Source organism: Trachypithecus francoisi, unplaced genomic scaffold (genome assembly GCF_009764315.1).
Source record: "Trachypithecus francoisi isolate TF-2019V2 unplaced genomic scaffold, Tfra_2.0 Lachesis_group11, whole genome shotgun sequence".
Taxonomy (NCBI): Eukaryota; Metazoa; Chordata; class Mammalia; order Primates; family Cercopithecidae; genus Trachypithecus; species Trachypithecus francoisi.
The window spans coordinates 114,901,865-114,928,738 of NW_022681456.1; the positions used below are offsets into that span (position 1 = coordinate 114,901,865).

At 38.3% G+C, this 26,874-nt stretch overlaps 1 long non-coding RNA gene and 1 pseudogene across 1 annotated transcript; one reads left to right on the plus strand and one right to left on the minus strand.

The window, feature by feature from the left end:
• The first annotated feature begins 7,805 nt into the window (after positions 1-7,805).
• On the plus strand, positions 7,806-25,224 carry LOC117090441. The gene is made up of 3 exons (XR_004440009.1): positions 7,806-8,080; positions 17,374-17,491; positions 24,932-25,224. It is a non-coding gene; the product is annotated as an uncharacterized LOC117090441 (long non-coding RNA).
• LOC117090440 lies at positions 12,825-14,034 on the minus strand (annotated as a pseudogene).
• Positions 25,225-26,874: the final 1,650 nt, after the last annotated feature.

Consider the following 26,874-nt stretch of genomic DNA (forward strand, 5'->3'; position numbering starts at 1 on the left):
ACTGCATTTGTTCAAGCATAGAAGTCTTCCCAGGCTAAGTGATGAGTAGATTCACATAGTAGGCCTCATTGTTATTGTTGACTAGAATATAGTGCTAGCACTACACTGTATACTCTCTATCATCCTTTTACCTAGTGCACTTCACATTAGGCTTTGCCACTTATCAAAGACAATATGATTATAAAGTAAAATTCATCATGTGTGACTATTATGCCACCATTAATTGATAATACTCTTGGGAGAACAGACATACATCTGACTGCCTAGATACATGGCATTAAGAAAAATAAAACAATGCTTCATAAATATTGGATATTTCTCTTGCTTGTATAATAATATTCTTAGGAGCACAGGTCTTGTTTTTAACTTATTTGAACCAATGTTTGTTTTTATATTCATTCTTAATGTTTTATACTCATTCTTGCACTCTATAAATTAACTCTTTATATATGTTCTCCTCGCCAAATCCTCCCCAGAGTACCATATCTTGAGTTATGTTTAGCCTACGATGATATCTGTGTGTTTGACTATGGAAAGCAGGCACTGAAACAGGCAGTGCAGTCAGTGAAAATGTATGGGTTATCCCCACAAAATGAAAAAGGCGGACATTGTTTCGCCTGATGAAAACAAGCCAGAACAATTTGGAATTAATTATTTTGTTAATTCATCATCTAGCTAGGTCTACACCACCTGCCCATTCTAAAGTATGCGCCTCTGTCAACCTTTTTTCACAGGCTCAGTAGCAGAATAGAGGAATTAGAATCAACAGATCTGGATTTAAACATATTTTCACATATTGCCTCTGCAAACTTGGTAAATACCTCCTTAAGCCTTATATTCTTTTTTTCTATAGGTTGATGATAATAGCACCTTCTCTGACTACCTTGTATGGTGCTTAGAAAAATTAAATAAGGGGGCATATGTGCTGACTGTTCTGGGCCAGACAACAAAGGCTACTTCAGTTTCCAGGATTAGCAACCACAACAAAGATTCCATGCAAGGTGTGTAAGATGAAAAATATCTGAAGATAGAATGGGATATGGCTTCCTGATGACTTATTATTATTATTCCCCATGATGTACACTTGAAGTTTGGTAGTCTTAGCAACCTAATAGAGTACAAGCACTGACCAAGCCAGAAGACTCCAGAACCTCAAACTCCTTTTATAAGACATACCTTTTATACCATTTTAGGCTAGGAAATGGAGTGATGGGAAATGGTTATGTACGGCCAAATTACCCAAATTTAACAACTTGTTTTATAATCTCCTGCCTGCTCCATAATTCCACAATCTACTAATTCCATGTGCGATTTATTAGCCTTATTAGAAATTTTAACGCAGCATACCTATATGCTATCAGAGTTGCAAAGATTTTTTGAAAATATGATGTTAATGTAAGGCATAATGGCTATTAAGTTTATATGATTTGAAATTAATTACAGAATCCTAAATCACCTCTAAATAATTAAAGAGCTCATTGTGAAATTGTGCATTGTCCAGAGCTTTACAATTTATTCTTTTTCTTTTTTGGTGTACTTTTGAAAATATTATTATTATTTAATACATGCAAAGAAACCGGATATATGATAGTGGAAGAAATTCATGCTGCAGAATGGCTGAAACAAATAACACCAGACACTTAAGATGGGTCAAAGTGGGTATTTGTATTGATGGGCAATTAACTAAAACATGAAGTGCCACCGTTTGTTCCCCCCATCTCTAACCTAGAGCTAAGTGGTGCCACAGCCTAGGAATTCTTCTGCTCAGGATAGATGTAGATGATGCTAGATACAGCAGAAATAGCTTATCATAGATCATGATTCAGCTCTTTTGGTTCCTAAGTTCTTGTCCACAGGAGGAGGGGGAGTTTTGGAGCAACAGTAAAACATGATTTTATAATAATACACCAACTACTGCAGCCCCGACTCTGACCCAGGATTACAGTCCTCATGACTCACTTTTTCCAGATTTTGGCATTCAAAACAGGGCTTCTCCCTTCCTGGCTCACTTTTCATAGCCTCTTTAAAACCAGCTTTAGGATTTATCTCTTTCAGACTTACATCCCAAGACCTGGTTTGTATTATAAATACCTTACTTAATTTATGGTGATAGAATGAATTCATACTTATGACTCAAAGTTCCTTTATGGCAAGAACTTGGTAACAAAAATATGCTTAGTGTCAAAACCTTAACACATTTATATGAATTTTATTTTTTTTCCAAAGGAAAAAAATCTTAACAATATTCTGCAGGAAATTTCTTATGTAGTTTGATTTCTTTCGGTAAGATAAGATAATCACAAATGAAAGTTTATATCTCTCCAGCAACATACTACACTAGGAGTCTGGAAGGTAGAGTAGTAAGAACATTCCAATGGGGTCTGGAGAGCTTTGTTTTAACCTGAGTTTTGACCATGTAGCTTTATGTGGGCCACTTAGCTCCCTGGGACTTAGCCTTATTAACTAAAAAATGGGTTCCATGATTCTTAAGGTCCCTTCTTAATAAATTTTCTCATCCATAAGATAAAGGCAATAATGGTGGCCATCTATAAGGTTGCAATGGGGATTAGATGATATTCAACACAGAGTTTATTGTAAGGATGTTAACAGAAGCTCCATAAATTAATGAATTCTACAATAATTATTTCATTAGGTATCCTAGCTATTTACTTCAAGACTAATATGTGATTACAGTAAGAATATGCCACATAGTCATAGTTACCTTAGACAGCATAAATATGTAAGCTCTGTATATAATAGATGAGTTCGTACAATAGGTACAAAATATACTGAAAATGAAGACCAGAACATTGGAGTTAAAGTATCTTTGAAGCTTAGATTGAACAAAGTGACCATTACTATTTTATGAATATGCAACAACAGCCAAACAAGTCTAACAGGTTTGGTGTTCCCTCTAATCTTGCTTGTGTGTGTGTGTGTGTGTATGATTGGACTTGGACTTGATAAACTGATGTGGTCAGCACTACCAGGGAACTTCTCTTTATAGATATAATTGGTGGATATGGTTGTTTGGCCTCTAACATTGCTAAGCCCAATATTTTCCTTGAACCTCCACAATTTATTCAGATCTCAAGAAAGGCACACATTGGAGAAATAGAGTATTTCTAGCTCTTTCTTTTCACAAACAGGTTTGGAAGTATTTTTTTTTTCGTGCTAACAAGTTAACAAAAAAGTTCTGAGCCAAAGTATTTTAATGTGATTCATAAAGACATTAGCCTACACTAATGTTTATAGATATGAATATTAATCTGTAATTTATTTACATGTGTAATTCATATATTCTCCTGTGGCACAGAAAGTTTACTTCCTCCTTTTTAAAAATGCTAGCTCATTCTCATCTCTGATACCAGCTAATAAAATACAAACATGCTCTGACAAATTTAGTTGATTGATTCTTTAATAGCAACTTGAAGTCTGAACTGAGGAAAGAATTGAAATGTTTACAAGGCAAATGTATACAAATTAACACCATTTTCTTTCCTAGGAAGAAATGGTAACTTAGTTGGACAAGACATATAATGTGTGGCTGTAAGGGCACAAAACTAATTAACAAAACAATTAAATTAAATTGCATCAAACTAGAAACTGTTTTTCCAAAGTAGTTACTTCACTGGACAAAATGCTTATTCTAACAAGGCTGACATAAGGCAATGCATTCTGAGATCTCTTCTCTTGGAGTTGTGGGTTCATTGTCAGTTTCAATTAAGAAATTTGAACAATATACAGATTCACTTGAAAACTAAGCTTCCAGTCTTGATTATTCACCTTCTTTACAAGAATGCCTACAGATAAATTTGGGCTTTTTCCAAAAATAAAATGTAGCCTCAAATAATCAATAGTCATTTTTTAGAGATATTGGAATAACATGTAAAACAAAATCATAAGTCCTTCTTGTAACATACAGTGAAGTATTTTTTTTTAAGTACCAGAAAGCATCACCAGAATGAACATAAAAACAACCAGTGAATGGCTGTGAGTATATGTCAGTGACTGCACTGTGGGCAGCAACAGGCTGGAAAGCTTCCTGGAGGAGGTAGGAGGAGAGTGAGGCCTTGGGTGACAGATGAATGTGTACATAACAGTACAGAGTAAAATAATATACTTTACACCTAGAAAAAATCCTGTCTTTTAAACTCCCTAGTTTTACTAATGAGAAAACTTGAGAGTCAAAGATACATTACAACTTTCTCAAAAAAATCCAACTAGTTAGCAGAGCAAGGATCAGATTTACTAAGTAAATCTGGTTCAGGGCTCTTTTCATGATAGCAGGAATAACACTTCTCTGTTCAATCAAACCCATAAGTGGTTTGGTGTATAAAATAGGATGGTTCTAGTTTACTGAATTGATGGGACTGACAGATTGTTTTAATGTTAAATTCAAATCTAGAAGTACATTCTGTCAACATCTCTACTTTTATTTTGTTTTCAGGTCTATTTGCAAATATGTCGTATGTCTTTCAAACTAAAAAAAAAAAAGCCCTCTTCATATTTTATTAATTTCTAGATAATTATGACTATACTCATAAAAATGGATAGAATGACTAACATTTAATACTATATTGCCACTGTGGGGAATTTTCAGTTGTGTAGATGAGGTACTGTCTTGAGATACAGCTTGATTACCTTTAAGGGAAACAGAAAGAAAGGTTACATAAGGCCAAGTTTCTCTAGGAGGAAAGTATTTCTCTTCTAGCCATCAGCACACTTACAAAATTCACATCTTATAGCAGAAACAGAGTTGAAACTGTTAAAGCTGCTGTGATTACTATAAAGAGTCCCAAATATTGAACTAGATGGAGTATATCTCTGGAAAAATAATCTTCTCAGCCTGTGTTATGAAGGGGTTAATTATGAGACCTGAGATAAGGTGTTCGCACATCTAGGCACTTCATCAAGCCATGGAGTCAGGAAACAAGGAAGAACAGATGAAGGTGCTGGGGATAATAATCATGGCAAGTAATGATTTCCCTAGAGGTGAACTGATCTATGGCCACAAGCAAAGAAAAAAAGGCTAGAAAGTACCATAACATTACCTTGGAGTACTTAACAGACTCAAAAGCAGTAACCCTGTGTCAAAAAAGGCCCATCATCCTGCTCATTTTAGGTAAAAGAGTTATGCCAAAGTACAAGAGGGGAATGCAAAATTCACATATGAAATTAAACAGCTGAAAGGTATGATTTAACAATGCTCAAAACTCAATAAGCCAAAGATAAACAGCAAATTAGATGACTCAATGTCAGGAGGAAAAAAACATCTTCCATCGATCCCATCGTCAAAAATTAATCTGCCTGAGAATGCCCTCTGCTCCAATCCCCGAGCTGATGAAGAGTGGAGGAATAGAGTAAAACCTATGTACCAGCGTTTCACCTTCAGGCTAGACCCTGATTACAATCTCCTGTGAGACATTTCAGCATGAAGCGCCTCTCATGTTGGGACTGCAAAATTAAATTGCGATCAATACTTTACAAAAATAATTGGGGAAAAATGTTCAGAAGTCAGAGCTGCACTGTGTGGCCACAAACATATGAAAGTTATTTTTTTTTTCTACCTTTCTGGGGGTTATTCTTCAGGATAGATCAGTTCAAAGGTGTCTCTTGACAATAGTGTTCTCGGAATGGTTTTCGCTCACCTTGTTAGGGAATTTTAAAAGCAGAGGAGTGTTTACAGCCTACCAAGAGTGTTATCTTATTGCTGCATTTTCAGTTTTCTTTCTTTGGAGTGCTAATCTCAGCTCATAAATTCTTCCTCTCTCTTCTCACTTTGATGTTGATTTAAATTTCTTTGCAAGTTAATTCTCATCGTCAAAGGGAAAAGACAAAAAAAAAAAGTTATATTGAAACGAAATGAGAGAAAAACCACATACACACAAAAGCTTTGGTAGATTTTTGAAAACTTTGCCTAAGATTAGATTCTGAATCTCTCAATACATTTAAATGCTGAACTTTGTAGTTAAATTTAGGGTAAAATATATTGAATTAAACTCTTTACTGCCTTAAGCGATGCTTAGTATTCAGCTTTTCCTGCTTGTCTGCCTCTAAATAAGGTCTTATTTTTGGCAAAGATTTACTTTCTAATCCATAACATGAGGAGGAAGTGGAAAATGTAAATGCCTATGTGAAATTCTTGCTTTTTCAATAAATGGTCATTTTTGGTTTTGTTATGTAGAAAGTTCAAACATTGTACTTTTATAATTGCATTTTTGGAAAGGGCAAAGGTCTTTCTGGATTTCTATTGGTGGTATGGCTATTCTGACAAGACAGTCTACTGATTTTCCTCACATGAATCATTTCTTAGAACCTCAGTCACTCATACAGGGAAAAATAAAGCAGCTGTATTAAGAATACGTGATCAGAACCATACTGAAGAAGGTGGCCCATAACTAGCTAAAGGGGAGTACCCAAAAAGCGGTAATCAATTGCCTGCTGTCATCCTGGGGGAGGAGGATGTATTGGGTGGTATAGTATAGGGCATCATGACTGGATGAAGGAATTGAAAGTGTGCTTATTAAGTGCAAAAATGACAACACTCGCTGGATTGCAAACACCTGAAAAGACCTGCATACCATTTAAAGTGACCTTCACCAAGGAAATGACAGCCTCCTTAAGAAGAGGGGGTAAGGAAGAAGTTTTATTGGGCACCCCAAATGAAACAGGCATCTTACAACTCACGATGTAATTATGATAAATTTCAAATTCCAAATGGTTTCCTTCCAACACTCTAAATGCTCTTAAACAACCTTTTCACGGTGCTATTTGGATCAGAAGATAGAATGCAAATTTATTTTAAGAGTTGCTGGAGGTGAACATAATAGAGATGAGGGAGAGGAGAAGGCAGAGGATAGGGAGGGGAGGAGAGAGAGACATGGACATTTCTCAGGGAAAACCTGTGGCCCAGCCTCCCTACTGTTTCCCACACCACGTACCACACACACATCTTCCCCATTCTCACTCTGGAACACGCTTCACAGTCATAGCTGCTTCCCAACACTGACTCAGCTCTTTAGGTCTCAGTCCACACATCTGCTCTTCTTGAAAAACTGCCCTGAGTCTCCCCTGAACTCCATCATTAGGCTGCCTCACCCTGTGCATACAGTTATTATAACATTTATTACATTAAAATGAATCTTTCCTTCCTGATTAGATTGTGATATTTCTGATAGAATAGTCCGTCTCTTAGTCTTTTTTGTACACTCAGACTTTTGGACACAAATAAAACAATTTATTTATAACATTCTTTCACCAATTTAGTTTTCCAACTTTTAATTGCTCACGTGTCACATGGGACTTATCTGTCTGAGGTCTGGCTTCCTTATTTCTAAAGTGAAAGGGTTATACTCAATGAAGTGTTTATTTTAAGTCTAAAATGTCTGGGTCAAAAATTTCAGGCAATAAAGATGATTAACCATTTTGCCAAAAAGCCAATCCAATGCCCACCCCAGCCACAACTGGTTCTAAATGGCGTGAAATAGAACTCTTTCTTTTATTGTTGTTTATTTGCTTATTAAATGGCACCAGCTTACTCTTGGCTCCAGCAACTGTTCCTCACCAGAGGCAACATGTATCTGATTGTACCACATAAAACTGATGTTGATTTCAAGTGGGTCAAACTAATATCTGGCTACCTAGAGAATGATGCCATGGTTTGATCATAAAATTTGAAGAAGACCAATATGAGACCCTCTTCAGAACTAGGTACTGAAACAAACCAAGAACCAGGCAGTTAGTAGAATGTAGAAGCGGAACATATGACTCAAGAGTTATGAAGCAGAGGATGGGTCATAATGAGAAAGGACGAGTTATGGAGACATAGAGTTATAGTCAGTTGAAACTGTAAAAAAAAAATAGTCTATTTGTTACCAAAAGGCGTGAAGTAATAAAAAGATATACACAATATATAGAGAGACTAAGCAAGTAGTAAAAGGAGAAGAAAATATCTGCTTGGAGAGCAACTGGACAATGTGAATGTTGGAGTCCTCTAGTGCATATACTTGAATGCCAGCTACCATAGTTCCCACTGCTATCCTGAAGCCACTGCCAGTTCAGATGATACTCAACAATGGTATGAGTTTCATACTTTTCTTCTCTCAAGATAGCCATCTTTCCATGACCCATAACTTGATGTTCCCAGAAGTAGTTTCTAGAGCTTGCAGCCAGATAAAAAATAAAATATGAAAACACAACAACAACATAGGATGTGACATCTTCATAAAAACGGCAGTTACAACTCAATAAGTGTCTATGACATGCCAAGTATTTTATGTATAATATTTACATGCTTTGTGGCCACCCTGGAAAATATTACTAGTGCCACTTTACCGATGAGAAGACTGGGACTCAAGTGTTGGAAGGGCTTGTCTATGGACACAAGTCTAGTAAGCAATAAAGTGGAATGCAAACCCAGCTCTACTGGTTCCAGAGTCTGAGCTCTTTCTAGTAGGGCACACTGTCTTCTCAATCCCTGAAACACAGAGTGACACTAGAATTAGAAAAGTTTACCTTGAATCACATTGTATAAATCATACACAACTTATCTACCCAATTAGAAGCATATGAAAGAATTCCCTATTTAGTTCTGCTTCTGATATTATCAGTATAGCTGATAATGTCTTCAGGCCTCCAAGTAGGAAATACATCTTCTGTAACGCTAAATGTCTATTCGCTTAGGGCTAAGGTTCTGGAGAGGACCACAACCTAAACCACTTAGTTTTGTTCTAAAAATCAGGGTCTTTCTCTGAGCCCCATGGGAATGCTACCATCTGACCAAAACAAAACCAATAAGTGTTCTCTAATATATATGGGAAGCTTAAGCTGATCGGATAATGGCCAGAGTAAAAATCTGTTATGTTCATTTAAAGGACACTGATTGAGCTTTCTGTATGTTTCAGATAGTCTCCTGTTTGCTAAGAATATAGCAATGGGTGTAACAGGCAAGGTCCTACTGTCACAGAATAAATATTTTAGTGAGGAAAACATTTTTTTTTAAAGAGGGAGCAAATAAGTGCAATCATTTTGACTACTGTTAGCTATAATAAATAAAACTTTTCAAATATAAATGAAATAGAATGAAGTAGAGATAGGAGAACTATATTAGATAGGATTGTCACAGACGCCTTCTATCATTATTTTTAATTAAGGCCTGAATGCTGAACAGGAATAAGCCACATACATATCAGGAAAAGAAATTTCCAGGCAAAGAGAAGGGTGAGTGGAGAGACTCGAAGGCAGAGACAACCTTGACAAGTTAGCAGCACAGGAAGAGAGGAAGTGTGGCTTGAGTGATGTCACTGAAGAGCAGAGTTGGAGAAGATGAGGTAGCAGTGAATAAGGCCATGTCAGGAGTTGGGATTTTACTCTGAGGGCAAATGTGTAAATATTTTTTTTTTTAATTAAGCATAAGAACAACCTGAAGGCACATGGACGCATTGTGGTCACCATAGGAAGACTGTCTGTATTTACTGACATTCTTCCAGGTTGAAGACTTCAGTGTGACCACCATCACTTCGGTGAATGTATCACTGCCTAGTATCTGGTCCTTGGATTTGAAGAACAACATTTGATTGTTTTATCACATCAAATGACAATGCATCTCTTTAAGGCTAAACATACGTTAATCAAGGACTTAGGGATCTATGTATTAATATAACTAGAATATCCATATACTAATCTCCAATAAGAAATTATCAGAATCCAAAACCCTCAAAGTCCACTTGCTACCACCACTGGCAATTATTGCTACTTTGTTAATGAATCTGGAATAGCAGAAGACCATTGGCTAAAACTGTCTTCCCTGTGAACAGTGCTTAGATGAGCACGAGCCAAGCTGGCTTGCAACACTCTGTCATGGCCATTGTTCCATGATTAGCTTACCTGCTGTCTTGGTTCATTTTGTGCTACTATAATAAAATATTACTGATACCTGCTGTCTCTGTTTTGTGCTGCTATAGTAAAATAGCACAGACTGGGTAATTTACAAACAATAAAATTTTATTTGGCTCATGATTTTGGAGGCTGGCAAGTCCAAGATCCTCATCTACTAAGGGCCTTCTTGCTGTGTCATAACATGGCAGGAGGAAACACATGGCAAAAGAAAGAACAAGAGGAAGCCAAACTTACTTTTATAACAAATTCACTCCTGTGGCAACAGCATTATTCTATTCATAAGGGGAGAGGCCTTATGACTTAATCACCTTTTAAAGGTTTCACCTCTTGACACTATTGCTTTGGGAGTTAAGTTTTCAACACATGAACTTGGAAGGACACATTCAAATCATAGCACCTGCCTTCTAAGAGAGTCTTTCATTAGATCTCATATATTCAGTCAGATGACTGTGAAGTTTGCTGGCCTGGGAGCCAGTCAGCTTCCTTCCAATGACTTTGCATATCTCTTCTCAGGTTGCATATTGATTTTTTAATGTAACTCCAATTTCATTCATGTCTAGATTCTTGGGGGTTCAGCTCACTGTAGCCACTGAAAACTGTCAGCAGCTGGAATAAGAAAACGTAGAGCTAAATCAAATAATGTATTAAGTGAGTGTTGACATTCCTGACTATCAGAGAACAGGCACACTGACTAATTGTAAGTTAAGTCATCTCTGAAAGTATTTGACAGATTGACTTCCTTCCTTCCTGTGCTATCTATTTCTCTCAGACTTCGATTGTCTTAGCCCTGCCCCAACTATTTTGTTATGTGGACTACAGTCAGTGGGTTTGCCATAACCCATCTTAGACTCACAAGTACATATTAGCTCAGGGAAGTCATTTCTGATAGATATTCTTCCTTTAAAAAAAGCAGTGCCCTCATTCTGATCTTTTATCAACTAGAAGCTCCTGAGAGGCTCATTGCCTTCTTCATAGTCTAAATATATTCTGACCTCAAGACTCAAGATGTGGACCCACAGAATTTCAGACTGGGAACCACCTTATAAATTGTACAGCTGATCTCCCCAACTTTCAGATGTAGAATGGAAAGTCTGAAAGACTGAGCAACTTGCCCAATTTGAGACCTAATTCATGGCCACAGAGAGCTAATATCCAGGTCTTCTGATGCCCAGTTGAATTTCCGTTCCATAAAATCTTGCCAACGTTACCTGTTCTCTCAGGTCCTTGCCAGGTGACTGCATAATCAACATATTTGACAAAATCAATGTTGGGGCTGTTTGGCGGCTGTTGGGCTAATAATGACTAGATATTACTGTCCTTAGATAACCTACTGGAAAGACTAATTCAGAAAACACCGTGGGTTAAAGCGACAATAGCTTGAGGCAGGATGTACCAGACATGTCAGACTCTTTTGTGTGAAGTGCCCTGACCTACAGCTCATGTTAAAGAGGTGGCACAATACAGACCTCGTAAACCAGAACTGACTGAGTCAGCATGGGCATACCACCCAAGTCTGGTTAGGAACCGATGCTAAGGCCTGACATTAAAAAATGAATAAATAAAATTCTCTTTCTTTGCAGGGCGTGGGGCGAGGGAGGGGGCGCAGTTTACAGTAATTTTATTGTAACAGAGAAAGCAGGCTGCAATAAGTCTACATAATTAGAGCAGATGGTGGTTCTTTCCAACGGGTGGAGCCTGAGCCCAGCTGGTAGCACACAAAGCCTAGAATATCCTCTTTCTTGGTACTTGCCTGTGCGCCTGACTCATGATGTGAGATGAGCGAATGCACAACCACATTCAACAAAGGGAGGAGGTCCAAGTGGGCAGAGATGACATCCCAACAGGAGGAAATTACGCAATCATCGAAGAGGATGCTGAGATCAAGTGCGGTTACCTACTCTCCATTATTCTTTGCCAAGGAGGGTGAGGGTATGGGATCAGCAGAAAGTTATGCTCTTTTTTTTCTGAAATGGAGTTTCACTCTTATTGCCCAGGATGGAGTGCAATAGCACAATCTGGACTCACTGCACCCTATGCCTCCCCAGTTCAAGCGAATCTCCTGCTTCAGCCTCCCGAGTAGCTGGGATTATAGGCTCCCGCTACTATGCCTGGCTAATTTTTAGTAGAGACAGGGCTTCACCATGTTGGCCAGGCTAGTCTCAAACTTCTGACCTCAAGTGACCCACCCAAAGTGCTGGGATTACAGTTAAGAGCCACTGTGCTCAGCCTCTTTATTGTTAAATAAATCCCTATAGGATAGGGTTGTTGGTCAATCACACAGTAGAATGGGATAAAAATTTACATTGGTTAAAACGCTTTGTGCGTAAGGACAAGAACAGCAATGGCAAAGAAGAAAAGGGAGCCTTTTAGTTTTCTTAAATAAGGCAGGAATCTGCATGTTTTCCTTGCTGTAGTGGCAGCAGACTCATTGGTTTTCATAAACATAAATTTCTGCAGTATGGTCTGTTGATAAGGCTGCTCCACGATGGGAGGACGGACATGAAGCCAACCGTTCATGACACAACTAGGTCTTCTCTCAAATCCTCTAACGTGTGCTATTTCTCAAGAGGAACCCAACACTGTATGACACATCAGTTACAGTTTCTGAAATATTGCAATGGCATAATGGACAGGTTTCATGGTGTGATGACTTCCTTGCACATGTAAACTCTTGGAGAAAGGTTGGATTAAAAGGACAGGGGAGAGTTTGGTTTAGAGCCACAACGTTCCAGACGCCAGCCACGGATGCCTCTGATGTCACTACATGTCCTTTTCTGAGAAACATTCGGTCGCTGAGTGTTACACACTGTAGTTGAAAGAAACAAGCCACTCACCACCATCCACCCTCTTTCTTCCTGTGTGAAGCTCCCAACAGCAGAGGCTGAAGACAGAAAGGTGGTCTCTGTTTTCTTGCACCAGGGACATTACTTGGTGACCCGGTGAACGGCATGGACAAGGTAGCCCACGCTGCTGGAGGTGACCCCTGCCACAGACATGCGGCCGTCCTTTACCACGTAGATGGAGGAGTCCTTGGTCAGCCGCTCCACCTGCACAGGCGTTAGCCCTGTGAAACAAAACATGTCAATTTGGTCAGTGATGTGTGGCCAATTGTGGGCGGAACCCTCCTTCTTGAGGCTGGAGGCCAGCTGAGTTCGCATGCTAATGATGCGGTCGGCCTTGCAGTTAACTTCTTGCAACCATTGTTTTCGCAAATCTGGAGTGTTCCGAATGGTAGAAACAAACGGGTCCCACGGAGGGGAGGGTTGGAATACATGGGAGGATCAAGATCTTCAACTGTGACTCTACCCGCTTGGCTTCATCCGCGTCTTTGCAAATCGCAGTGAAGCTTGCCACACCCTCACTGTATAAGCCCATGTTCTTGGCGTATGATTGGCAGAGACAAACTTTAATGCCCTGTTCGATGAAGTGGCGCACAGCCCAGGCATCCTTGTAACCATCGCCACTGGCAAAGCCTTGGTAGGCCATGTCGAAGAGTGCAAAGAGATTTTTTTTCTTCACCACTGTTGCTATTTCCTTCCACTGCTTGGGACCAGGGTCCATTCCCGTGGGATTATGGGTGCAGGTATGCAGAAGAAGAAGACTTTTGCTCTGGTATTTTTGAAATGTGCTCCACGGTGCCTGTGAAGTGAAAACCACAAGTCTTGGAGTCATGATACTGATAACCTTGTCGCTACATGCCAGTATCCCCGAAGATGGCTGTGTGATTTCCCCAGGCCGGTTTGGGCAGAAAGACATCTCGGCTGAACTTAAGAAATCTTTGCAGAAAACTGGCAGTGGTCCTTAAGGCACCAGTTCCAGAAATGGTCTGCACAGTGACAAACCGGCCACTTTTCAAGGCTTCGCTGCTCTCGCCCAAGGCTACTTCTGCAGATGCCTTGCAGAATGCAGCCAGCGCCCCAATGGGGAAGTATTCCTTGTCCAAATTTTTGACCGCAATCTGGGCCTCTGCCTTGTGGACGCGAGGCAGCACGTAAAGCTTTCAGTTGTGGTCCCGGTAGGCACTAACTGCCGGATTCATCTTTTTGCTATTGATGTCCCTCTTAAAGGCTTCGGTGACTCGCAGAATCTGATCTGGTGACTCGCAGAATCTGATCCCATCTCCACATGGGTCCACCAGGCGCTGGCTCTGGCAGGGGCCGCAGCGGGGAGCCCGGGTGGAAGGCGGCGGCGATCCCGGAGAGGACGCGCCTGGATCGCAGAGGGACCATGGTGGACGGTAGGAGGGCAGTGGGCAGCCGCAGGACGGAGCAGAGGGCAAGCATAAATTCTCTTTTTTAAGGAATTTATAACGGGAAATGTGGGTAGAACCAGAGTGAGCAGGGAGAGCCGAAACAGGAAATAAGTTATGGGAGAATTCCAGAGAGTTCATGAAAAGCTGAAGTTATGAAGAAGCGGAAACTGAGTAAGATGAAGAAATCGAAGCTATTAGTAGGCAGTGGATTAAGTTAGATGTATGTTTATATACATGTATATCTGTATATATACACATGAAAGAATGATTTATTTGATAATGATAACTAGAGAAGCAAATATGCAGAATTTTAATCTTTGTTTGTAGCCTGGGAGGAAAAATAGATTAGTTACCACTTACTCTGAGGTCCCTAGAGACGGTTGGGGATGTATCTAGTTACTAAACTCCATTCCCCTCTGAGTCCTGGCTGTCAGGCCACATGGCTGAATGGCTAACCCTTGATTCTCATGAGATTATCGCAAGCATATTATTTTAATGTGTCATTATATACATAACTCAGATGAATTTCAACTCACTTCTTCGAAAACAGCCTAATGAAAACAGAGATACTACAACTCACTGCTACATGCAAATTGCCCTCATTGGCAAGTAATTGTTTTATTTGTGTAATAGACTAGCCTTTTGAAAAAGCGCACTGATGATGGGCATGGTTTCTGTTTACCCCAGTCCATATTAAGGTACCTGACTTGAACAGATTTTATGTTTTGTCTGTGACGTCTATATAAAGATATGCTATTTTCAAGTATTTATTTTTAGGGATGAAAAGAAATCATTGTAAAGTGAAAAATAATGTAACATAATCAACATTTGTAATCATTTAAAATTATGTTTGCAGTTGTTTTTACATTGTTTTATTGGTAATACATATCACAGTGAGTAAAAAATTCAATGGGAGTCAATGCCATTGGTACCAAATGAGAGCATTACTATATTTTCTAATTTCGCAACATGTCAGAATTGTGATTATCTAAAAATTTTGTTATTCAATCAATGGGTGTTTTTATTTTAATTAAATACCTGTTGTTCCCCAGAGATGAGATTGTCCTATGAAAACAATATTTATTGGAATTTTTTTACTGCTACCAAGTACAAATCTCTTACAAATCTTTCCCACCATCCATACCCACATCCTTTACCCTATGGGCTCTCAGTGTATATGTCCGTGCATACCTTTTGGCAGCAGGGGATAAATGCAGCCAGAGGAAAAAAGAGCTAGCAATCTAAAATTATAGTTGTTATTTTAGCTGCATGCTGATAAAGTTGTAGATTATTCTCTCTTTTTTAAAAAATAAACTTTGACCTGAAACTCAAGAAAATTCTTGGAATCCAACTAGCTCTAATTGTTTCTAAATAATAATATAGACTGACATAAACACTGAATGGCTTCTGGGCAATCTATCGTTGCAGGTTAAATACATTTTGCCCTGAAGGCTGCAGTTCATAGGGTATAGATAACAAGAGAAATGAAATTGGTGATCTCAGCTAGTCCAGAGTGGATATTAGCATATATCACCAAACTGTCTCCAAATGTGACCCTATTTGCACTATCAGACTCTGTGTCCTCAGGAAATTGTTGCTAGTGAGAGAAGGGGGGAAGAAAAGAAAAGAAGAGAGGGGCTGATACTGGTGGGAAGGGCATATTAATAAGTCTGAAAAAGTAGAACATTTTCCTGATCTAATATTCTTTGCATTCTCTCCCTTCTTTAAGAACAAAGAAGAAGAAATAGCACCTCCTTTCTTAGCCTAAAGGGAGCATAAAGAACAATGTCTTCTAGGAATGCTAGGACATTTCCATTTTTCTCTTTGGTGTTTTTATTATTTTGTGACTAGAGAGAAAAAAAAAATATTGCCAATATGACTTTTTTTAAGTTTAAGAATCAGCACTCACCAATTATTGCCAAATTTAGCTCCTTGAAAGTGAAAAAAGAAAAAAAGACATTTCCATTTTTCTCTTTGGTGTTTTTATTATTTTGTGACTAGAGAGAAAAAAAAATATTGCCAATACGACTTTTTTTAAGTTTAAGAATCAGCACTCACCAATTATTGCCAAATTTAGCTCCTTGAAAGTGAAAAAAGAAAAAATTCAGCACAGGTATCGAAGAGGAGGCTAGACGGAGAAAGCTCTAATCCTTCAGGAGCCAAATGAATCTATGTTTCTGTACTATCAAGTATAGTAAAAAAGGCCAAAGTCATGGGCATTAGCCCCACAGGGGCCAGTTAGCTAGACTCAAATTCAAGGCCATGGAATATATATCTAACTTTGCTGCTGGCAGTTAATTATATCAATGACTATCAGGAGGAATAAAAAAGTGTCTTCTCAGTGCCTACTTTAACATTGCCTAACACTTTCAGCTCGGCTGTGATAATTGCTAAAAGACTTAAAAAATGGAAACAATTTTAAAATCCTATTAACTTTGAATGTAAACTTATATCCATGAGATGCTATACAAACATGGCATTTGTAAAATACAACTAGGCCTATCTTTTATAGATAGAATTTTAGTATTTATTTATTCAAAGCTAAGACAAAATAGTATAACTTTTGCCTCACAGTTGCCTTTCCCTTCTAAATTATTCCATAGCCAAATATCAGTCATTAACTTTCCTGACTAAGTCATTCTTAGAACCAGGAAGAAGCACCCACGACTTACCTTTATCTTCAGCTCTAGTATAATTGTCATTGTTTGAGTGTAGTAAGACATAAAAAGAGTTTACCGTGTTAGAGAAAAACTATGGTTTCAGTATTAAGCAAAGTTATCATCAACCATAACATGAGAAATTTATACTATTCACAGGGAAATGTTTAATGTAAATTTTAAAAATACAGATTCAAAATGGAAAACCAAGCTTTGCATACTGATAAGGTGATGGGTGGCAATACCAACTGTTGAATCCACTGAAATAAAGACAAACATGACTCAATATTACAATGTGTTAAGGCATAGCTTTCTGTTTCATCCATAACTATTTTTGTACAAATTTTAAAACAGTTTGCTAATTAGCAAATGCTGTCTTCATAACAGACTGTCAAGGTTTGTGAGGAAAAGGTATTTCTTTCCTCCTCTATTTTTTTCTCCTTTCATTTCTTCTTTCTCACCTTCATTTCTTTGGTTCTCTCTCTTTCCCTTCTTCCTTTCCCTTCTTCCCCACCTCCTCCCTTTAACGTCTCAGTAAGGTCATATCTTCTGTCATGCCTACAGACTACAGCAGGAAATTCTGGAAGACTCAGGGAGCCACTGCCATCTGCCAGAGTCTTCCCAACTGCACTATATACAAGTCAGCAAGAAGAAGCCAGGATTATCTGAGCTTCCTTTTAAGGTTTGTATGAGAAAATAATAACTAAAATTTACTAAGGACTTACTCTATGCCAGCACTGTTTTAACTCTTTTACATAGAATACCCTATTTAATTCTTTAAAAATTTCATCTGGTATAGTTGGGGAAATCAAGGATCAAGAGAGCTACATTAGTTTGTCTGAAGTCTAGGCAGATAATAATTTGAGTCAGGATTAATTTCATTATACTATCTCCTTGTGATCAGGTTTGGACACAAAGCTCTGAGTCACTCCTACCTAAATGCATCCACACTGAGAAATCTAGAAAAAGGCTACATACCCTAGAGAAGTGACTTTCATCCTTGTTCCCCTAAAGATTATTTCAGGCATGAGAAACCAACATAGTCGACACAACTGACTCCAGAAGACTACATGCTCCTATAAACAGATGTGTAATGACAGCACACTCAGACATGGATAAATACACTTCAGAATTGGTTTGTAAGGTCCACCATCTGTCTGGTTTGTCCACTCTGAACTTATGAATCTTGATTACAATTGTCATTTGGGGTCCACCCAGTTTACACATCTATCTTAAACGATACCTAAAGGCACTCTTTAGTCTTCTAGTTCTCTAGTTGTGCATGACTAAAGCTATAGTGTTTACTAAACTCTTCTTGAAGCTGAATGTCTAAGACTGTGCAGTGGTTTCTTTTTAATGTTAAACACTATGAAAATCCAAGATTGATGGCGACATTGTAAGTGTGATAATAGTAGAAGAGATGTGCAAAAGGTAGATATAAAGGAAGAAGACAATATAGTAATCCACTGAAATTCTATTGCTTATATATTCATAGCACTTCTTTCCTCCCCATGGAAGTGGGAGGCAGGGTCATGATAATTAACTACGTTATATTTCATTATTAACACTGTCTTAAGACATTGAAAGAAACTGGCAATATTATGTTTTCCTTATTTTAAACAATTATGCTAAAGGGTTAATCAACATTTCCTATGAAAAGAACAGTGATGTTTAGCCAAATGCTTTCTAAAAAGCAGACAACAAGAAATAGCTTCAATAATTCATATTAATTCAAGTCCTATGGTTAATGAGGCAAATGGAGTGCTCTCAGAGGGGATAAAAGCACATAGCAGCAGCATCAAGAATCTTCAAACCACTGCTGGCAAAGGATACTGTAAGTCCAAAATACCCCCTAACCACCTACTATTCATACTTTACACTCGGGATAAACTTAATATCATTCTAGTTTTGCAGATGGTAAGCTGAAACAGTGCCTATACAATTAGAACACAGGCAAGCAACTGCTTATACTCTTCTTTGTTTTTATGGTTCTTAGCCATCATGATACCACCCAAGTTGTCTGAAGTTTTCACTACATTAAACATACACTCATTTGATCAGGCACAAAAAAGAGTGAGACTGTGACCATCTCTGCACAGTCCAGCAATTAAACTGTTGTAAGGCTAAAAATATATCAAAGTTGAAGATCAGATCATGGACTGGATTACCAAATGGAATGATGAATAGTCAGTCTGAATTGTTTAGAAAGATGATTGATTCATCAGAGATAAACCTGGTAAGGTGTAAGTACATGTTCATTTTACTAACATTTATTAGGCAGCAGCTATAAACTGTCTGTACTGCACCAGGCACTAGAGATAGGATAAAGAATAAGACTTCCCCTGTGGGTTCTAAAATTCTCCTGGGGCTGACAGAGACCATCGCTATTCAGTTTGATTTCATGTAATAATGCAAGCTTCTCTGGGAACACAGTACTCTGAGGAAAGTAACAAGAGTAAAGAAAGGGAATTCAGCTTTATAAAGAGGAGTTCTTTTTGAGCTGAGTTCTAATGAATGAGTGGGAAAGAAGGTGAAGTTGCACTTGTGCATTCATTGATTCATTGATTCACCAGCAATGTACTAAACCTCTATTTAGTACCGAGCTCATCATAGGGTTTTAGGAGTATAAAGATAATCAAGGCATGGTTCCTGCCTTCAGGTTGCTTATAATCTGGTAAGCACTGAAACCCTAAGTACATAAAAAGATCCCCTCTTCCTCACCTCAGAAAAGAATACACACATGTGTGCACACACACATATGAAAAAGCATGCTGAAGTAAAGGAAAGGTACATAATTTGATGTGGCTGGAGCAGAGGGCACATGAAAGAATGTGAATACCTAATCCCATCTCCTCTTCTTTCCTATTGCTCATTCCTTGATATGGTTTGGCTCTGTGTGCCCACCCAAACATCATGTTGAATTGGAATCCCTAATGTTGGAGGAGGGGGCTAATGGGAGGTGACTGAATCGTGGGGGCAGATTTCCTCCCTGTTGTTCTCGTGATAGTGAGCTCTCACGAGATCTGGTTGTTTGAAAGTGTAGCACTTTCCCCTTCTCCCTCTCTCTCTCCTACACCTATGTAAAGATGTTCTTGCCTCCCCTTCACCTTCTGCCATAATGGTAAGGCCTCCCAGCTATGTTTCCTGTACAGCCTGCAGAACTGTGAATCCATTAAACCTCTTTACTTCATAAATTACCCAGTCTCAGGTAGTTCTTTATGACAGTGTGAGAACAAACTAATACATTCCTCCTCTTCATTCCCTACTGCTTCCTTCTGGTGTTAATTATTTTATATCTGAGTCAGTGCAACCACATCCAAACTGGCTTTTTTATTTTTTCTCTTCAGCCTCACTAACTTCCAAAAATGCCACACAATTCTTACCTTAAAGTTCTCATCATTTTAGAACAAACTCCTCAGCAAGACATTCAAAGCCTTTGATGAACTTGCCCCTACTCATTTCACCCATTTCTCCTCCCCACCACATACACACTGCCCTTTCTTGTACCTAATGGTGTCTCTCTACCAAACACATTGGCCCAATGTTGTCTTCCTTCCCCAACCTCCAAGTTTTGCACCCTCTGTTTTCTGTATGTAGAATGTCCTTACCTTTTTCTGTATCTAGGGAATACATCTTCATCTTTGAAGACTCTCTTTTAGGAAGCCTCCATACTCTCCCAGGCTGTGTAGACGTTCCTTCTTATGCACTCCCACAAATCCATGTGGTTACAGCAAGTATAGGAAAGTTTATGCTATATTATTTTCACTATTCTGTTGTCTGCGTCCTTTACTGGACCTAGAGCCCCTAGAAAATAAGGAATGAATTTTTTGTTGTTATTGTTACAGCAGCATCACTATCTTGTTTGTACCCTGTCTGACAAACAGTAACTGTTCAAAACCTATTTGCTTAATTCATTCATTAACTGTTGATTCTAACGTTTAAAGTATTCTAGATAACATGCTAAAATTATATTCTGTATACCAGTGTTCAGTCAAGAAAAAGTAGTCTTTATTCCTTAAAGGGTCAAATAGCAAATATTTTAAACTTGCTCTCTGTTACAACTATTCAACCTTGCCATGGTACACAAAAGCAGCCGTAGGTATATGCAGATGAATTGGCATGGCCCAGGGCCAAGAAAATTGTATTTACAAAAACAAATGGCCAGTATGAAGGCTATAGTATGATGACCTCAGCTCTATACCATAGGTCACAATCTCACATCCCACAGGTTAGAGCTGCTCTACGAATCCGTTTTCATTTTGGTTGCAGAGAGACAATTCTTTATGGGTCTCTCAGGTTTCTGCGTATCTTACAAGCAGAAGTACTGACTGCCTTTGTTTTCCCATACCGTCCTTGCAGAGATGTTTGTGTAGCGAACAGACCTGGAAAATAGTGCCTCCTTCCAGAGTAGATGGCAGGCAAACTTACTGCCCATTATAAAATATTCAGGTCCCAAAACTCAGGGTAATCCTCCTATACTACAAACCACTATGTGTATAGCTCTCACTGTCTCCTGAGCCCCTTCACGTCACTGTTGGAATCGGGTTCAGGGAATGAGGGCACATGTTGACAGTGGCTACTGTTATTACCATGAGTAATACAGTTCTTTACCTTTCATGTCTTCTGCCAACACCCATGAAACTACAGCAGGCTAAGTTTTTAGTTTGCAATTAGCATAAAATGTCAGATCCTTCAGAGTTCTTGACAGTTTTTCTTACATCGTACCTTAAATAATTTGAGCTAATCATTTAAAATTAAGAGATTTTACTTTTAAAAAATTAAATGTTACCTTCTCTTGAAAAACTAAAATACTTGGCAACGTTGGACATGCGTTTTTATATGGCAACAAATGACAAGGACTGAGTGGGAGCTGCCTCTAGGATCCTCCGCCTCTGGACTGTTTCCTGTCCAGTCATTGTTTCACTGATTTATATTCCTTGTCTGGCTTCTAAGGGCATTTGAGTTTGTGACCCTGCTTGAAGCAATAAGGTGTCAACAAATGTATTTAGGCATGGAATTAGGTTAGATTTGTGCTTTAGAAAGATAGCTTCACAGAGTCGTTGACAATATGAAGATGAATTACAGTGACAGAAATCTAGAATAAAATGTTGGAGTAAAAAAAAACATGTGAAGAGGGCTCAACTAATATAACAGCAGGTAGAGTAGATACATAGGAAATGATTCCATGAAATTGTCAGAACTTGGTGCCATATTGGTATATCTTGGGAGAGAGAAGGACACTGAATTATTTTGGCGGTTTTTAGTTTGGATGATCTGTTGGATAGTGATGCCAATAGTTGAAAGTAAAATCGGCAGGAACTTGATAAAGTTTTGATGGAGTAAGAGAAGTTTACAGGGAGGGCTAAGAACCTGACAAGCTGAAGGAACCTAAAGGATATTCAGCTAGACATGTTCATCGCAGCACTGTCTAGCTCTGGAGGAGGTTGTCCATGGATTAACCTCAGGGAGTCCATATAGCTTGAGACCCAGAATATAAAACCTTATATGCTTATTGAATAGGCATTTTTTTATTCTTGGAGAAAGTGTTGCTGCTTCTAATTAGACTTTCAAAGGGACCTGTGGTAACTCTGTAGAAAAAAGTTTGGAGTTTTAGATGTGAGAGTTATCCACAAAATAGTTGAGATTGCCCTCTGGGATGTGTCCATAGTAAGAATATAAAGGAAGCAGACTAAGAAAAAGTCACAAGAAAAATAAATATAAAATAATTTGTTGAGACAGAAACAGAAGTTTCAAGAAAGAATGTTAAGACTTCAGAGAAATCCATACAATGCAGGCCTGAAAAGAAGCCATTAAATTTAGCAACTGGTAACCTATACCAAGCATGGAAACCAGGCTTTGGTGGGACTTTTTTGTTTATTTTTTAAAAAGGAAGATTAGAAAGTAGAGGCAGCATAAGAAAGCTATTTTTATGGGTTGTCTGAGGATTAGGTTGAAAGGTTAAGTTTTAAGCATGTTTGTGGGGATTATTTAGGGGATAAAAGAACATGAATATATTTGTAATTAAAAGCGAGACAACTAAGGAGAAAGGTAATTGAAGATGTTCTAACAAGGGCAAAGAATATTAATGTGTGAGCCCTCCAAGCATCTTTAAATTCCCCTACCTATTAAGGAAATTCTGACATTTTTACTTCTCCCCACCCCATGCCCCATATTCTAATCTCCCCGCCAGCTTTACCAGACATATTAGGGTATTGGGGGTTGGGGAAAAATCAGCTAAGAGATTGGGAGACTTGTATCAGAAAGGGTAGAAGTTTACTGGAATGGGCCGGGCGCGGTGGCTCAAGCCTGTAATCCCAGCACTTTGGGAGGCCGAGACGGGCGGATCACGAGGTCAGGAGATCGAAACCATCCTGGCTAACACGGTGAAACCCCGTCTCTACTAAAAATACAAAAAAAAAAAAACTAGCCGGGCGAGGTGGCGGCGCCTGTAGTCCCAGCTACTCGGGAGGCTGAGGCAGGAGAATGGCGTGAACCCGGGAGGCGGAGCTTGCAGTGAGCTGAGATCTGGCCACTGCACTCCAGCCTGGGTGACAGAGCAAGACTCCGTCTCAAAAAAAAAAGAAGTTTACTGGAATGAGAACATAGAACAAATGAAAAGGAAACAGAAAATTAGAAAAGGAACAAAGTCCCTCCTAAAGGCAACTTATATCAGAAAACTGAAAGTTTAGAAGTAGGAAAAAGGGGTTTCAAAGCATCTAGGCATGAGAGAAAGTGGTAAAGCAAGAGAAATTACAGAAAATGGATATAAAGTGGTACTGTGAATTTTGAACAGGATCTCCTTTTGTGATTTTCAAGAGCTGAAAGTAAAGATCTGGGTGACATTTTACTAACATTGTTTGCTGGACTGTGTTTCTTTGAATATCACACAATATTTAGGCTGGGCCATTTGGGGTTGTAATGTTTATTTGAGTTACAAAAAAGTGAGACGGTTATAGGTCAGAGCAATGCCAGAACCTCTCCAAATCCCAGGGCAGGACAGCAGCAGTGCTTAGACTGACAGTGAAAAAGGGGAGGCAAGCCCCACAATTGGGGCTTAGTCCAGGAGGGCTTTTGGTTTCTCCCAGGAAAGAATTCAAGGGTGAGCCGGAAGTGTTAGACGGCACCTTTGATTGAAGCAGCAGTGTAGAGCAGCAGCATACAGCAGCACCAGAGGTACTGCGCCTTGCAGAGCAAGGCTACCCCATAGGCAGTGTGCCCAGAGTGGCAGCTCTGAGGTAGTTATGCAGTCATATTTACACCCACTTTTAAATACATGCAAATTAAGGGGTAAATTATGCAGAAATATCTAGAAAAAGGGTGGTAACTTCCAGGTCGTTGGGTCATTCTCATGGAAAGGGGTGGTAACTTCCAGGTGTTGCCATGGCAATGATAAACTGACCTGGCACACTGTTGGACGTGTCTTATGGAAAACTGCTACCACCCTATCCCTATTTCAACTATCCCTACTTTTTGTCTGGGGTCCAAGCCCCACCTCCAGAATTAAGTCCTGCCTCCTGTCTAAACAGGATGTACAATTATGAAGCCAATAGTAGAGAAGAGATAGAGTGGTGAACAGAAAATGATGATGTCCTTTATCCTTCATCCTAAAAACAAAGGCAGTTAAAGAGAAAGAAAGACAACACAATGACTGTCTTCTCTGTGCTTTGATTAGATTTTTACTGATTACCACCTCTGCCACCTCCTGCCCAAGCCTGGGGTAAGAGAATAAATATTGGAAATAAAACATAAAAGAAAAGAAAAAATAACATTTATGAGTGAAGCAAAGCTAAGAATGAGGGAAAAAGTAGAAAAAAATGCTATTTGATCATGAGTTCTGTCTTATTTTCCTTCCCTTGAAACCATCCGTATTTCCATTGCTTGTCCAGCCCAAACTATTGTGGGGAATAGCAATAAAAGAAGAAACAAAAAGGTGTGGGGGTGGGGGAAGATAAACCACATCCCATCAAAAACTCCTATTTTAACTTCTTTCCTTTCCTTCCTCATTCTTACTTAACACCATCCACTTAAACCTCACCCTGCATCTTCCACCCTCAGAGATTCTATTTGACTTGTCATTCATATTCTACTACTAATGCCATACTGCTTTACCTCAAAATCCTAGAACTAACACCAGTGGTTTGAAGCTGAAGAAATCCCATCGTCCTCCAGCCATCATGTAGGAAGAGTTCCAGAACCTATGACTAGGATTGAAAGTGGCAAGACGTGCTTCTGATACCCTGAATTTGAAGTACTAAGTTTCTGTTCCCATAGTCACATGGTTTTTGCCTTAAATTCTTTCCAAGTTCTAAACAAGCAATTTATATATGTTTAGACAAGACAATGCTTAGTGTAACATATGTGGGAGGGGGAGGAGCAAGAGAGGAGGGTGCTGTTTCTATTTGGAGGGATTCAGTTTGTTTTCTAACCATTTAGTAAAACATTTTCTTTGTTTGACTTCAGTGTTTTTTGATATGTACTTAAAATTCAGCATTAGCAAAGTGCCAGTGTAAACTGGTTTATTTTTCTCTTTGTAATTTATCAGCCACTGTTTTTAGTTGCATGAGGCTTTAGGGGCTATGTTGAAGTACCTACTTTTCATTATGTTTTAATTTGTATGAATACTATGCAAAATTGAGTGATATCGTCTCAATAAATGGTAAATGGTAAACTAAAAATTTGTGAGTTAAAACTTCATCAAAAAAAAATCTTTGAGGTGAATTTAAGCAAAGAGTATAATCCCACACAATTGCACCTATTTATTAGAGACTTGGGGAGTTAATTGCAAACTGGATTAAGAGCCATAAATTTGTAGTTTGGATCCAGGTCAGCCGAAATGTCTGAAAAATTTGCTAAGTTAATGGAATGACTCTATACAAAGTGATCAGTTTGTTTTTTGTCCTGGCAGAAATCTCTTCATAATCAAACAGAAGAGTTAAGAAGCCAAATTCACAAAATATTTGCCATCATTTGTCTTTGTGTCTCTGATTATTTTTGTACGTTGGAATTCATTTGTCTTCAACAATCATATAAAATAAACAGTAAAACATGTTTTTTATTTGTTCAGATTTGAGCTGTAGACATTGCTTCTCAGTAATATTAAATAAGTTATTTAATTCACTTCTGTTTAAATATTGATAAAGTTTATTATTTGTACTCCAGATTTTTCCACAACCTAGAATAATTTAGATAATTAATAGAATTTTTGATACATTTTAGAATAATTTAAATTAATATTTAATTCACGGTTCTGTTTGATATCATATAAAGTAATGATAAATATGAGTATTTGGGCAACCAGTAATTCTTTAATAGCATTCTCTTATGGAGATAAAAATGTTTAAATATTAATTAATTTAGTACTATTAGAACTGCATAGTTATTAGGCATTTCCAAATTTGGAAGAATTTTCATTACACAGTAACTGGGTAATGAAGAAAGAAAACTAAATGCCCTCCTCTACTCCTTATAGGGGACACATCAAATGAAATTTCCTAATAATCTAGAGATGTTTCATAATTGAGTACTTAGTAGTCATCCAGAAATAGCAAATATAAGCCTTCATTATTGACTAGGGTTTTCAGAGTATATCCACTTCTGTCTCTACACCAAATAGGTTTTCATTACTCAAGTAACATATGGCAGTAAATGAACCAAAAGAAGAACGTGTTGCATTATTTTTCTACATTAAGTGCTGACATTATCTTTGCCACACTGTGTGTGCGGTTTTACGTAATGAGAATCTGTTCAGAGACAGTTGTGAGTTATACGTTCTGTTCTAGCTTTTACCTTTTAGAAGGAGCCCATTTTCAAAGTAGCTTACAGTTTGTGAATTATGCCCAATTTAATGATCATTCAGTGCTTTAGAAATCTACTCCTAAATGGCTGCTATTAACATAAACAAGTCAATTTACATGTCACAGTGAAGTTCAGGTTAAAAGAAAATGTATAATGTATATCTGTATATTTGTGATTTACTCTAAGTACATTTTCTTTCTTTCTTTTTCTTTCTCTCTCTCTCTCTCTCTCTCCCTCTCTCTCTCTCTCTCTCTCTCCTTCCTTCTTTCT